The 13,881-nt window shown below is 34.6% G+C and overlaps 1 long non-coding RNA gene across 12 annotated transcripts in view; it reads left to right on the forward strand.

The window, feature by feature from the left end:
* The window catches only part of LOC137759205 (uncharacterized), a 520,553-nt gene that overhangs the window by 173,611 nt on the left and 333,061 nt on the right, over positions 1–13,881 (forward strand). For all 12 annotated transcript variants that reach the window (XR_011073052.1, XR_011073057.1, XR_011073048.1 and 9 more), the window contains exon 2: positions 8,424–8,494. This is a non-coding gene — a long non-coding RNA (uncharacterized lncRNA). The remainder of the gene's footprint in view (positions 1–8,423; positions 8,495–13,881) is intronic.

The raw sequence follows: 13,881 nt of genomic DNA on the forward strand, positions 1-13,881 counted from the left end.
TTTCACAGTCTGGAATAGGAACATCTCTCTGAAACTTGCTTGAGTCATACAGATAACGGAAAACTTTGAGAAATATTTGGACAGAATAATGAAAGGGACCAAGTTCCCTTAAAAAGGACTAGACCAGAACCTAGTGATATATACTTCTATCTTTTCAACTACTGTTTGTTTTTTTGTTTTGGGGGTCTATTTAATACAGTATCATAGACTCTACCATAATTATTACAAGCAATTCTTACAAGCCTTGGGCTAGACTTTGCAAAGTATAAAGAGATAACCAGAGAAGTAATAATATCAGGTTTTTATTTTAGAAAGATCTCTCTGGCTACAGAGTGGGGATCCAATTAAATTGAATGGTTTACAAAGGAAATTGGTTTGCTAATACAGGCAAGGTAGGTTTATAACTCTACTGAGTAGGGTAGATATGACTTACATAGAAAAGAAACAGTGGAAGAGGAAAAGGTTTGGGAGGGAAAAACATTAAGGTTTTGAGGTCTGTGGGAAATCTATATTTTCCAGTATCATCATGGAAATACAGGTGTGGAGTCTACAATGTTGGAAAGATTGTTAGAAAGATGGTTGAACTAATAAAAATAGAGTTGTGTGTATTCTAGCTATGATTTATTCTAATAGCTTAAAATAGAACTTCAAATGGTACAAATTGGAAAATAAAATTAAGTGGTTTTGCTTTGTTTTGTTTTAGAAATGTCACTATTAAATAACATTAGAAATGACCTGCATTATGTAATTCAGTGGCATAAATATACCAGTTTTTGTTTTTGTTTTATTAAGGATGCTCAGAAAATGATGAGTTAAGGGAAGTCATAAAACACTGTCAACTTTAATAACACTGTTATTTTATACCATAATCCAAATTCTGTCATTCAAAAGATCATCTTCAGATTAGAATTCTGTGTACATAAGGAAAAAAATTAAAAATACATTAGGTCAATGTTGAGGGTGAAAATAATAAAACAAATATATGATTGCAGCTACTCCTATTCTTTTTGTGCCCAGCTTACAAGTACATGTGTACAATGTGTATAGATAGAGAAATTTCAAAGGAATGTGATCACTCTTTTATGTTAGTATGACAAGCTTCTATTTGCATATGTACGGAAATCCATATTCTAATCTGTGATTTACTAGAAACTAGGATTGTCACCAGTGTTTCAAAAATAGAGTGAAAGCATATATGTGCTAAACAAAATTTTTGTTTAGGTGAATCTTTAAAATATTAATATGTTTTGTTCTTGCTCTGGTAAATGTTGAAGAGTGAGAGATGCATTATTCATTTCCCATCTCAAAATTCTAGTGGAGCCTCTGAGTTGTGAGATATGGACCATCGCCCAGGGCAGAGTTGGAATGGGGAATATGAGGTGTTTGTATTTCAGTGATATCCTGAAGAAGAACCATGCGTGTTTAGGCTAATCAAGGGAAAGAGGTTCAAGGGTTTGAAGGAGATAGAGCTGGAATAATTCAAGAGAGAAATATTGAAGTTAGTTGAAGATAGGGAGGGTTTGATGGAAAATCAAGGGTAGAAGTTTGCAACCAGTTTGAGAGTTTGAATGTCTTGATAGGCTGAACTATCTGTCATGGCCAAGGGAAAAAAAAAATCCAGCATTGACGAGGTTGAACCCACTTGTCTTTCAACATATCACTCACATGTCAACGATGAAATCTCAGTAATCATCATAATGGAATGGAAAATATTGTTCCCCTTTCCCAATTTTCTTGTGCCATGTTAGAAAAGGAAACTGACCTCAAAATGTAATAAGTGGGATACTATAACTCTGGATTGGAAGGCCAACAAAATATATCTAAATCAAAATATTAATATTTTGGCACACAAAAAATACATAAATAGAAACATTTATTGTAGCCCTTTCAAGTGTGAGCCTTATTCTTTTAAACTTGAAATTGGAATTTTTAAAGATGGGCGTATATATCATATTCCCAAATAATCAAAAGCTGCTTGTACAATTTGATTACAGTATACCTAGAGGTATAATTATTAAAAATGCGAAGATAATTTCTTATTCATGGTTTATCAGAGACATTTGAACAGAGTTGTAAAACTGAAATACACTTTTCCTACTGTAGAAGATTTTGTATTTGCAGCAACTGGAGTAAGTACCAGAATTCATTCTATTCCAGGGTCCCTCATGCAGCAGTAGGGCTGTGTTCACATAGAAGGAATTTTAATCTGAGTTTAGATGTCTATAGTTCTTTTTTTTTTTATTTTTTGAAGGATAGTTGATTTACAATGTTGTGTTAATTACTGCTGTACTGCTAAGTGATTCAGTTATACATATATATATATATTCTTTTTTTTTAATGTTCTTTTCCATTATGGCTTATCATAGGATATTGAATATAGTTCTCTGTGCTATACAGTAGCACCTTGTTGTTTATGCATTCTATATATAAAAGCTTACATATGCTAACCCCAACCTCCCACTCTGTCCCTCCCCCACTCTCCTCTCCCTTGGCAACCACCAGTCTGTTCTCTATGTCTGTGATTCTGTTTCTGTTTCATAGATAGGTTCGTTTGTGTCATATTTTAGATTCCACATATAAGTGAAATCATATGGTATTTGTTTTCCTCTTTCTGACTTACTTCACTTAGTATGATAATCTCCAGTTGCATCTATGTTGCTGCAAATGGCATTATTTCATTCTTTTTTATGGCTGAGTAGTATTCCATTGTATATATGTACCATATCTTCTTTATCCATTCATCTGCCTATGGACATTTAGATTGTTTCCACGTCTTGGCTATTGTGAATAGGGCTGCTATGAACATAGGGTTGCATGTATCTTTTAGACGTCTATAGTTCTTTAATGATTCCTGCCATTTTGTAAATCTCTCTTAACAGGTTGGAAACAAACAAAATTTTTTCCAAATCAGATCTGAGAAATAGTATGTTTCACAGTATTCGCAACTTCCTTTGGGGGAGAATTTTGCATTCCTGATAAAATGTCTAAGCAATTTTGTGATAAATTTAATGGTATGAAGAAGACTTCTGGGAATCTAGTACCCAACAAACCCAAGTAACTGTCAACCATATGTATTATTATTTTATTCAAACATATTTTCCCCTTGTTTTTAATCTAACAGTCATTATCTAAAGTTTCTCTTTTGTAAACATCCTTATGAAAAAAGAATCTTGTAATTGACTTCTAGAGTTATCTTTTCGGCAACATATTTGTAATAAAACTTTGACACTGTTTTTAATTATCCAAAATTTGTTGGTTTTGTTTCATTTGTAACAAATGCAGCATTCACTACAGTTTCAATGAACTGTGACTAAAACTGGAACATGGTGCAACCAGGAAAGAAATATTTGGAAACTTATATACAAATAACTACACTTTCCACTGAGATGATTATGTTGCATTACCTGATTTCTCTAGTGAATTGTGCTACTTCCTAAAAATATTTTAAAAGCATTATATAAAATAATATAAACTGAACTTATGTTAAAATGAGAATATTTAAAATATTTTGGGGGATGTGGCGCTATGTTCTATCTGATACTGTAGTTTTATTGTTTTTAAATTTTAAATAACTGCATGTCAATTTCTTTTTAAATATATATTTTAAAAAATTATGATCATTTAGCTTAATCCTAGAATAAAGACCCCAGATTCTTAAACATTTAGTATCCGTAATAAATAGATGGAAATATTCATTTCAGTAGAGGAAATGCATCACGAATAGTTATGGTAAAGCTGGACCATTAGGGTGAACCTTGGGATTTTGCTGTTGTTATTGTTTGGGAAGGAAGAATTTGGCTATGTTTTCTTGGTCTTTTAGATATAAATCCTGTTGTTATTTTTGCCTACAGGGTAGCATTTTTCTTAAATACCAAATGACTTTAAATAATTAATCACTTATTATTTAAAAAAAATAAAAGCAAGAAAACAAACACCCTCTCAGATTTATAAAAAGAGACCTTCATAACTGCTGCATCAGAAATTATAGCTTAGAAAAACATCTTGGTAGCTGTATCCTTCCAAAATATTTTATTAAATTCTCCAAAGATTTTAATTATCTCTCTCCATAACTTAAGAAAAACTGCGTAAATGTTTAGCTTCAAGATGCCTAAAGACAGAGCTATATATGGACTCACATTTATTTGAGTGAAAGAAAATGAAGCTGTCATTTTGAAACTGACAGAATATCTTCTCTTAAACGATGATATTCAAACATAGATTTTTGGTATTTTGAATTTCTTTATATAACCCTAATTTGTTTGTAGGATGAAATAACCATTGTCTTTCCTTTTAGGGTGGGAATAGTCAGAAAAATTGTATAGTATAACTTGGATCCTCCTTTTTCCCTAAGAAGTGTGATGTATGCTCTTGACTGAGAATGGATTAGAAGAAAGCCTTCAACATGTTTTCCCAGATTGTTTTAGTTTTGTTTGGTTTTGTTGTTAATGTCCTTTTCAGTTAGGTTTTTTTTTTAAAATTTTCCTTCCAATTGGGAAATTGATTCACAGTTGTAGGCATTCATTGTAATAAAGTACCCAAGATGAGAAAGGGTTATTTAAATTATCATAGGTACCTAGCCAAACTTGTCTCTTGTTATTATTCTTTTATAAAAAGAGTTGTTAGAAAAAACGTTTCTCTTTATGAAAGTTTTGACTATACCTGAAATGTTGGTGAAAGGAGTTGAAGGAAGAATTTTCTCCCTTTGTGTCCAAAAGAAAAAGAAAAGGGTTATGCTGTATATAAACAAATGAGAGGTAGAAAAATTGCACAGTGCTAATTACATATTTTTTTCTTTGATTGTAATTTACTTTATCAGTGTTGAATTTCAGGAGATCTCAATAAAAACAGAAAGCTATATGTAAAATAACATCTACTTAGTATGGAAAACCATTTTGGTCATTGTTTTATTTCTAAAATCAATGTGTATATGTAACATTAAAAATGCTTAAAAATGAAAATAAGCCAGTTTTTAAAAATATGAATGAATTTATCACAATATATCGAATAGGAATATATGAATAGGATATGAATTTATCCTTGGAATTTATCACAATATATCGAATAGGAGAAAATTACAGTTTTCTATGTGGATTCTTTTATAAAACTCAACGCTGTATGTGCTGCCACCTTTTAAAAGTTTATGATTGAAAAGAAAAAGTTAAAGACCTCTTCACAGCTTTGATAAAAATTGCTTTATAAAAGTCTGGCCATAAGGAGATATAAATATCATAAAGAGAGTAAGTCAAATGGTACATTATATAAATAGAACCAACAACATCATACATTTATAGGATACTGCAAATCATCTGGATTTTAGCTCTCAGAGACAATAATCGTTTCAATGTTTCAACTCAGTATTATTCAGTAAAGTAGTTTTGTTGTATTTTTATAATATGCTCCCTCCTGTATACTTGTCAGTTTCATTCAATATTTTCAATGACAGAGTTCGTGCATCCATCTACAGAAGAAAATCATGGTTAAAAATATTTCAGGGATATGACATAAAGGTCATAACATTTCAGTCATTAACATTATTCCCCGATTATTTTCTAGATTAGATATTTAACATTTTTAAAAATGACTCTGAGTTGAAACTTTTTAAAATTATGAATTTTCTATAGTTTGCAATTTATGCAGCTGTGTTAAAACACATCTATTCCTTCGTGTCACTACAATTACCTATAGTTGTTTGTCCCTACTATTAAATGATCATTACTAGGATCATAAATTCAGACTAATCTTGGAATGACCAAAAGCTTATGACAGACAGATCGGCTCTGGGAACTTACAGTCCTGTGATAGAAATGTAAGTATAATGAACTTGAATTTAATTAAACACTGGCCAGAAAATACAGCATGAAAAAACCTCCACATTGGTTGGATAGAATTTTGTAAGTATTGTGTTTCAATGTAATCATTTTAAATGTTTTACGGGTCCATTAAAACTGTCTATTTTGTCTTTACAAGTTACAAAAGTCACACACAATGGTCAGTAATTTTCTAGATTCTTTTTTAATAAATTTATTTATTTATTTATTTATTTTTGGCTGTGTTGGGTCTTCGTTTCTGTGCGAGGGCTTTCTCTAGTTGCGGCAAGTGGGGGCCACTCTTCATCACGGTGCGCGGGCCTCTCACTGTCGCGGCCTCTCCTGTTGCGGAGCACAGGCTCCAGACGCGCAGGCTCAGTAGTTGTGGCTCACGGGCCCAGTTGCTCCACGGCATGTGGGATCCTCCCAGACCAGGGCTCGAACCCGTGTCCCCTGCATTGGCAGGCAGACTCTCAACCACTGCTCCACCAGGGAAGCCCAAGATGACATTTCTTGATTTGGATGCTGGTTGCACAGAAAGTTTAATTCATGAAATTCATTCATGTAATTCATGTATACGTTTATGATTTATACACATTTTAGCATACATATTACTGTTCTCAAAAGGTTTTGCTTAAATAAAAAAGGAAGACTTCAATATGAATTAAGGTCTAAGTGATCATATTTGATGATATTACTGGATCCACAGACCATGGATATATTTCCATTAATGGAGCAATAGTCTCCACCCTGTTCAACCTGCTGCAGTGGTTTGGGTTCAGATTTACAATCCATCTCACAGCACAAAACAGGCATCACCCTGTTTTAAGGTGGCTTAGTTTTAAGAACTAAGAAAGAATTCATGACAGGCAACAGTGTAGCATGCAAAGCAACAGCATAACTTAACTTTCGAGACTCTGAGGCACAAATTCCCATTGCCCTAATTTAGCAGTTCAACATGTGGTCATGATGATAATGGTTGAATGTTTACCCACATTTATCAGTGATGACTTGCCAATTTTAAGCTGGTCATATAGCCTGAGACACCAGTTCACCTGGTAACTGTCTTTTAATTTGATCAGACTTTTTCTTCCTCTTAAGGTGCACTGTTTGAACATGGCCAGTTTCCTTGAAAATAGCTCCCTCTTGTGTTCCTATCTAAGTTAACAAGTCTTATCATACCCAAGGTGAGCCTCCAGAAAAATCCTTTCCATGTCCAGTCCATACCAAATCCAGTTTCCAGAGCCCTAAGAACATCTTACTACATTGGGGCAAGTGATAGCTGAGTCATCAAAGTGCTGAGTACTTGTGGTAATGGTGAAATTCAAGTAAATTATATGCACCCTCAACAAATATGTCATCTGGGCAATTGTTAGCTGATCATATTCAGAGATGTGTTTCAAGGTGCATTTCAATCAATATGCAAAAATGACTTTGCATAAATATCTTTTCTGAAGTTTCAGAAACAAATTATCACTGATCTTTAACTGTTACATCACCAACATTCATCATTTTGGACGTTATGCTGTTTCAATAGCCACTTTTATAATGATCCCTCCATACTCATACGTGGTCTAAGAACAAAGCAGAATCTGATAGAGGAGCAGGCAGTAAAAATCCCTTTGCTTTGTACCCATGCAGTTGTCTAAAAAAATGCCATCCTGGTTCACGGCCACATGGTGCACCAGCTGCTCTCTGCCAGGCATAAAGCATACAGTCTAGTCCTAAGGTAGTATTTCTTTTAAGATTATAAAAGAAACTCTATGATAATACAACCAAGGAAATGCTACAGATGTGATAAATTCAACTGCTGTTAATCAGGATATTCAACAAGAAATACTGGCTGATGTCTTTTCTTCAAACGATTCAAGTTGTTTTGGGGTAAATCTTAGGATTTGGCTTCAGTTACATTCTCCTTTTCAGTGGAAAAGACATCTTGGGCTTCTTCCAACTTTGAACATAAGTCAGCACTACATCAAACAGAAATGGCCAAGAAAATCATTATCTTGCTTTGGGAAGCTAAGTTAGATATGGAGTGATAATTTCCTTTTCTGGTTTCCTTATCCATCTGTAAACTTCCTTTCAATCAATCACAGTTTTCTTCCTACCTCCACCCCGGTGTACCATCTGTTAACCTAGATTTTGTATCCCTGATAGTGATAATGAAAACCCACAGGGATAGCCTTAGCATAGCTTGCATTGTACATATTTCCAGGAAGAAGGAATAGATTTAGAATAGATTTAAAATTACAAAAAGGCAATGTGGAATAGTACAAAGAGTTTCCATATACTCCACACCCAGATTCTCCTATTAATGTCTTACATTAGAATAGTCCATGTGTTACCATTAATTAACTAATATTGATATATTATTAACTAAAATTCAGTATTTATTCAGATTGACTTAGTTTTTACTTAATTACCTTTTTCAATTCCAAGAGCCCATCCAAGATACCATATTGAATTTGTAGTCCTGTCTCCCTAGGATCCTCTCGGTTATAATGGTGACAAAGACTTTCACTGTTTTCCTTGACCTTAACAGTTTTCAAGAAAGCTGGTCAGGTATTTTGTGGAGTGGTCCTCAATTTGGATTTGTTTATGTTTTTCTCATTATAGACTGCAGTTGTGGGTCTTACAGAGGAAAACCACAGAAGTAAATCATCATTGTTTATCACATTATATCAAAGGTATGTATCATAAACATGGCTTATTACCACTGATGTTAACGTGGAGTTTGTCAGGTTTCTCCACTGTTAAATTAATCTTTTTGCCCCCCTCCATACTTTTCATACTATACTCTTTGGAATAAAGTCATTTTCACAGTCTACACTTAAGGAGTTATGCTTCACCTCCTTGAGAGTGAAGAATTTACACAAATTATTTGGAAATTTTCTATATGGAAAATTTTTTATTGTACCCCATTTATTTATTTATTGAATCATTTATTTATAACACTTAGGACACCTGGGTATATATATTTTATATTAAAGTTTATAATGCAATACTATTTTATTTTGTGGCTCAAAATTTCTGGTTTTAATTATTTGGAACTCTTTTGGTTGGCTTCTCTGTCCCTTTGACATACTGCCATCATTGTTTCTTTTTCGCTTATAAGTACTTCCTTACTTTGGCAATGAAAGATGCTCCAAACTCATTTATTTTCTGCCCCAGTCCTAGAATCAGCCATTTCTCCAAGGACACTGACTGATTTCTTTTATTGGCGAATGGTACTAGAAACTGGTATCTTCTGCTAAGTGTGCTCATTGATCCTGGGGTGTCACTGCTTCTAGGTTTTCTCAGCCAACAGGGCATAGGAATATATGTATATGTACTAACCTATATACATATACACTCCCTCTCTCTATCTATCTACACATGTATATGGATTGTTGCATTCCATTTTTTAATACCTTGTTAGAATTTTTTTTTTCTTTTAATTTTTGTCTATGTTCCTGACTACTATTGTTCTGAGGGTTTTTTTTTTTTTTTCTTGTAATGTCATTATTGACAAATTACTGAGTCAGAGTGGAGAAAGTGCCTTAGACAAGACACTGTATAAAGTGTTCTCTGAATGGGATTCTTACTCTAGGGATGCTGATATGTGTATGAGCATGGCTGGCCTGAAGGATGTGAGTTCTTGACTGCAACTCCTCCTAGAAACTGCAATGTACTGGTGTGGGAAGGGCAAATTATCTTCCTCCCTTGGCCTTGTGAAGACCATCAGGCAAAATCTTATAATTGCCTATGGTCACATCTGAAAGAGCTAGGATTTGGGGCTAGAACCAGAATTGAAGAGTTGAGGAACTCTAACTCTTGATCCTTTAGGACCTGAGTGAGTAACGTAGGCTACCCATCATGTACTCAAATGACTGCAACATTAAGAGGCTGTGAGAATAACTGGTTAATCTGTCTGAGGCAACAGCAAACCAAGATTATAGTAGAAATTATTCCAAACAGGATGACAGGCTGCCTAGAGAAGTGAACATAGCCAAGAGCCTCAGTCGTTACCAAACCAGGAAAAGATGTCCCATAGGCCAATAAGGTCTTTTCTAGAAGACCCAGGAGGTCTTGTGTTCAAGCCTCTTATGGACCGTTGTACTTTGTCAGTTTCATTGATCCAGATGTAACACTATGAGTTGGCAATGGAACATATTGTTCCAGAACCATTTGTTGAAAATGTTAGGGAATTATCATCCAGTTTCTCACCATTAAGTATCTCATCATTAAGTGATGGTAAATATCTCAATAGTAAGTATCTTACCATTAAGTATCTAAAGTCTCAGATCCAGTTATTCCCTAAATTTAGTCATCGTACTGGCTCCTCTATTACGCCATATTAATTAACCATCCTCAGCTAGTAATATGTGTATACTTTCACAGTTTTAAATTCTTCTTTGACTTGTTTCTCTGAGAAGAACGGACATGTGGACACAGGGCGGGAAGGGGAGTGTGGGATGAATTGGGAGTTTAGGTTTGACATAAATACACTACCATGTGTAAAGTAGATAGCTAGTGGGAACCTGCTGTATAGCACAGGGAACTCAGCGCGGTGCTCTGTGATGACCTAGATGGGTTGGATGTTGGGGGGTGGGGAGGGAAGTCCAAGAAGGAGGGGATATAGGTATACATATAGCTGATTCACTTAATTGTGTAGCAGAAACTAACACAACATTGTAAAGCAATTTTACTCCAATAATTAAAAAAAAGAAAGAAATACATCATCCTATTATTTCTATAATGAATCCATTTTATTTTAATAGTGATGAAATTGAAATTTGGTTTCTGGATTCAGTATGCTTGCAAATTCAGATACCCTGCATGAATGGGAGGACGGTGATGTACAGTAGTATAAAAAAGTGAATTTTACTTCATTTCCTTTCAAAGTTAGAATAAAATAGGAAGCATTCACCAAGTTTGTGTGAGAATATCAATTCCTTTAGACTGTGGGACTTCCTGATTAACTTTTATCATGTCTGATACTGTGTAGGGTAAAATGCATGAATTTATTCTAACCACAATAATCAATAGTTACTCTTATGAGCCATTTAATTTTTCACAGGGCACTCAAGACAGATGTATTGCAGCTTGGTGGGGATTAGTGCCCTTTCTTTCAACATTTCTTATTTAAAGCTGATATTTCTTGTCCTTGTAAAATGTGATACTACTTAATATTCACTATAAAGTAAGGTTTTGGGGAAGTTTTAAGTATTCTCATGTAGTGTGACCAATTAAAACCGGGCAAAGGGGACACTTGCCCAAAATCCAACCATAGGTAATAAATGTCAAAGCCCTCTGCACCTCACTCCTATCCCAATCATGCATTTATGAATGAGTGATGACACTATAAGGTCTACTTTTCTTTCTTGTTTTCCACTTTGTTATTTCACTATAGTCTCAGTGTCCTCCACTACAGCATCACTTCACCCACCAAGATCTACATTTGGCTTACTGATAACCCCCTCACATTCTCCATCAGGTATTGCAGTACATTGTGCACTGGTTGGCAATTATCATTATCCTCGGGTTCATTTAGACAACAGCAAATGCAGCAAATGGTCCCTGATCTCCTGCTGGGTAATAGGCAAAAAGTTTCTAGACCTCAACTCAATCATCTTTCTTCCCACTGCCATAAGAAATTGAATACATTTAATACCCTGCTCTAATACCCGTTTCCCAATTCTATCCACCGTCATTGGATTTATATTGTTTTACCACAATTGCCCTTGTAAGTTTATCAATGACTTCCGTATACTTATTTTTCAATCCTCATATTTCTTTTTTTTTAACATCTTTATTGGAGTATAACTGCTTTACAATGGTGTGTTAGTTTCTGCTTTATAACAAAGTGAATCAGTTATACATATACATATATCCCCATATCTCTTCCCTCTTGCGTCTCTCTCCCTCCCACTCTCCCTATCCCACCCCTCTATTCACCTTATATTTCTTTTTTTTTTTTTTTTTTTTTAAATTTTTTAATTTAGTTTTATTTACTTATTTATGGCTGTGTTGGGTCTTCGTTTCTGTGCGAGGGCTTTCTCTAATTGCGGCAAGTGGGGGCCACTCTTCATCGCGGTGCGCGGGCCTCTCACTATCGCGGCCTCTCTTGTTGCGGAGCACAAGCTCCAGACGCGCAGGCTCAGTAATTGTGGCTCACGGGCCTAGTTGCTCCGCGGCATGTGGGATCTTCCCAGACCAGGGCTCGAACCTGTGTCCCCTGCATTGGCAGGCAGATTCTCAACCACTGCGCCACCAGGGAAGCCCTCACCTTATATTTCTTGATTTCAGTCGATCTCTCATTCTTCTTTAAAACTCTGTGTCCATGGACTTTACAGCAGAACACTTCCCTATTTTTTTTTCCTTACAATCTGAACACTTTCTGGATCTTCTGTTTAGATTTCTGTGCCCTCCGCCTTATTTTTAAATGCAGAATATTCTTATCCCTCTAGTCTACACTGTCTTACAGTCTTTTCTTATAACTCTATATTCTCTTGATAATTATGTCGGGGACTCAGCAAACTTTACTCAGTAAAGGACCAGAGAGTAAATATGACCAGAGAGTGAATATGGCTTTGTGGGTCATCTGGTCTTTGTCATAATTACTTAGTTCTGAATTGTAGTGTGAAAGTAGCATAGACAATGTGTAAACCAATGGTGTAGCAGTTAAAAAGCAGCATTTAATTTACAAAAATAGGTAGTTTGGCCCTTGGACCATACTTTACTGGCCACTGATCTTGTTCAGTATTGTGAATTTTATTTGTCTCTGTACTATTACAATATATGTACTTTCTAGCCAAGAACACTTTTGTTACCGGTAGAGTTTTTGTTTAACCCATTATTTGATATCCCCATTTGGCTGCATCACAGAATCTCAAATTCAGGATTTCAAACTATAGTCATAATTTTCTATTTCAAAAATTTCTTTCATCTCAGAAAATGCCAATATTATCTTAAATCATTCTTTCAAGACAGAAAATTATGAGCTACATTTGACTTCTTCCTTGTCATAATCTCTTACATCAAATCAGTTTTAAACTTGTGTCAATTATTTTACCTAATTATAATATAAATATGCACCTAGATAGTTATCCAAGGGAAAAGAAATCATAGCTATCCAAGAGAAAATAAAACATATGCCCAAATCAAGAACTACACATTAATATTCATAGCAGCATTATTCATGGTAGCCAAAACTTGGAAACAATCAACTACTCATCATTTGGTAAACTGACATACTAATTGTATGTATACTATACATATCCCATAGTGGGTTAATCAGAAAACAAACAAAATTTGGATCCATACTTGAAACAGACTATGTGGAAAACATTTAAATACAATAGACTATGTATAAGTTACATGATTCCATTTATATGACATTCTAGGGGGAAAAAAACCCCTATAGTGATAAAACAAAGCAAATGATATAGATGGTTGTGCAGGAATAGAAGAGAAAATTAACCACAAAGGGCCTGGATGGAATTCTTTGGAGTATCTGGTACATTCAATATCTCAATTATGGTGGTGGTTTTATGACTCTATAAAATTGCCAAAACTCATCAAACTGAATACCTTACAGGGAGATTTTTTTGATATATAAACCATACCTCAACAAAACTGTGAAAACAAACAAAATATAACCAAATAGAAAAAAATCAATCGATTCTGCTCTATTGAAAAACATTTTTCTGACATTTGACTATCATGTAGGTAACATGACCTACACAACTCTTCTTATTTCGACTCCCACCTTTCTATCAGTTTTGTCTCCCACCAGTTGATTCCTGTTTGTCTGCATCAACTGTTTCACTTTAATAAAGGTTTCAGTTTAATAAAGATTCAGTGGTTTCAGTTTAATAAAGACTCAGTGGTTTCTCCTCTGTTCCTCCTTCTCTGCCATCTTCCTTAGCTAGCCCAAACACACCTTTGGATAGATTTGAAATAACTCCATAAGGAAAAACTCTCATGATAAACTTTACTTAGGTCTCCTGTTGTCTGTTCTCATAATGAACTGTACAAAAGTTTTTCACACTCATCAAACCTATCATTACATATGCAGTATTAGTTATTCCCA

The sequence above is a fragment of the Eschrichtius robustus genome, chromosome 2 (genome assembly GCF_028021215.1).
Source record: "Eschrichtius robustus isolate mEscRob2 chromosome 2, mEscRob2.pri, whole genome shotgun sequence".
Lineage (NCBI taxonomy): Eukaryota > Metazoa > Chordata > Mammalia > Artiodactyla > Eschrichtiidae > Eschrichtius > Eschrichtius robustus.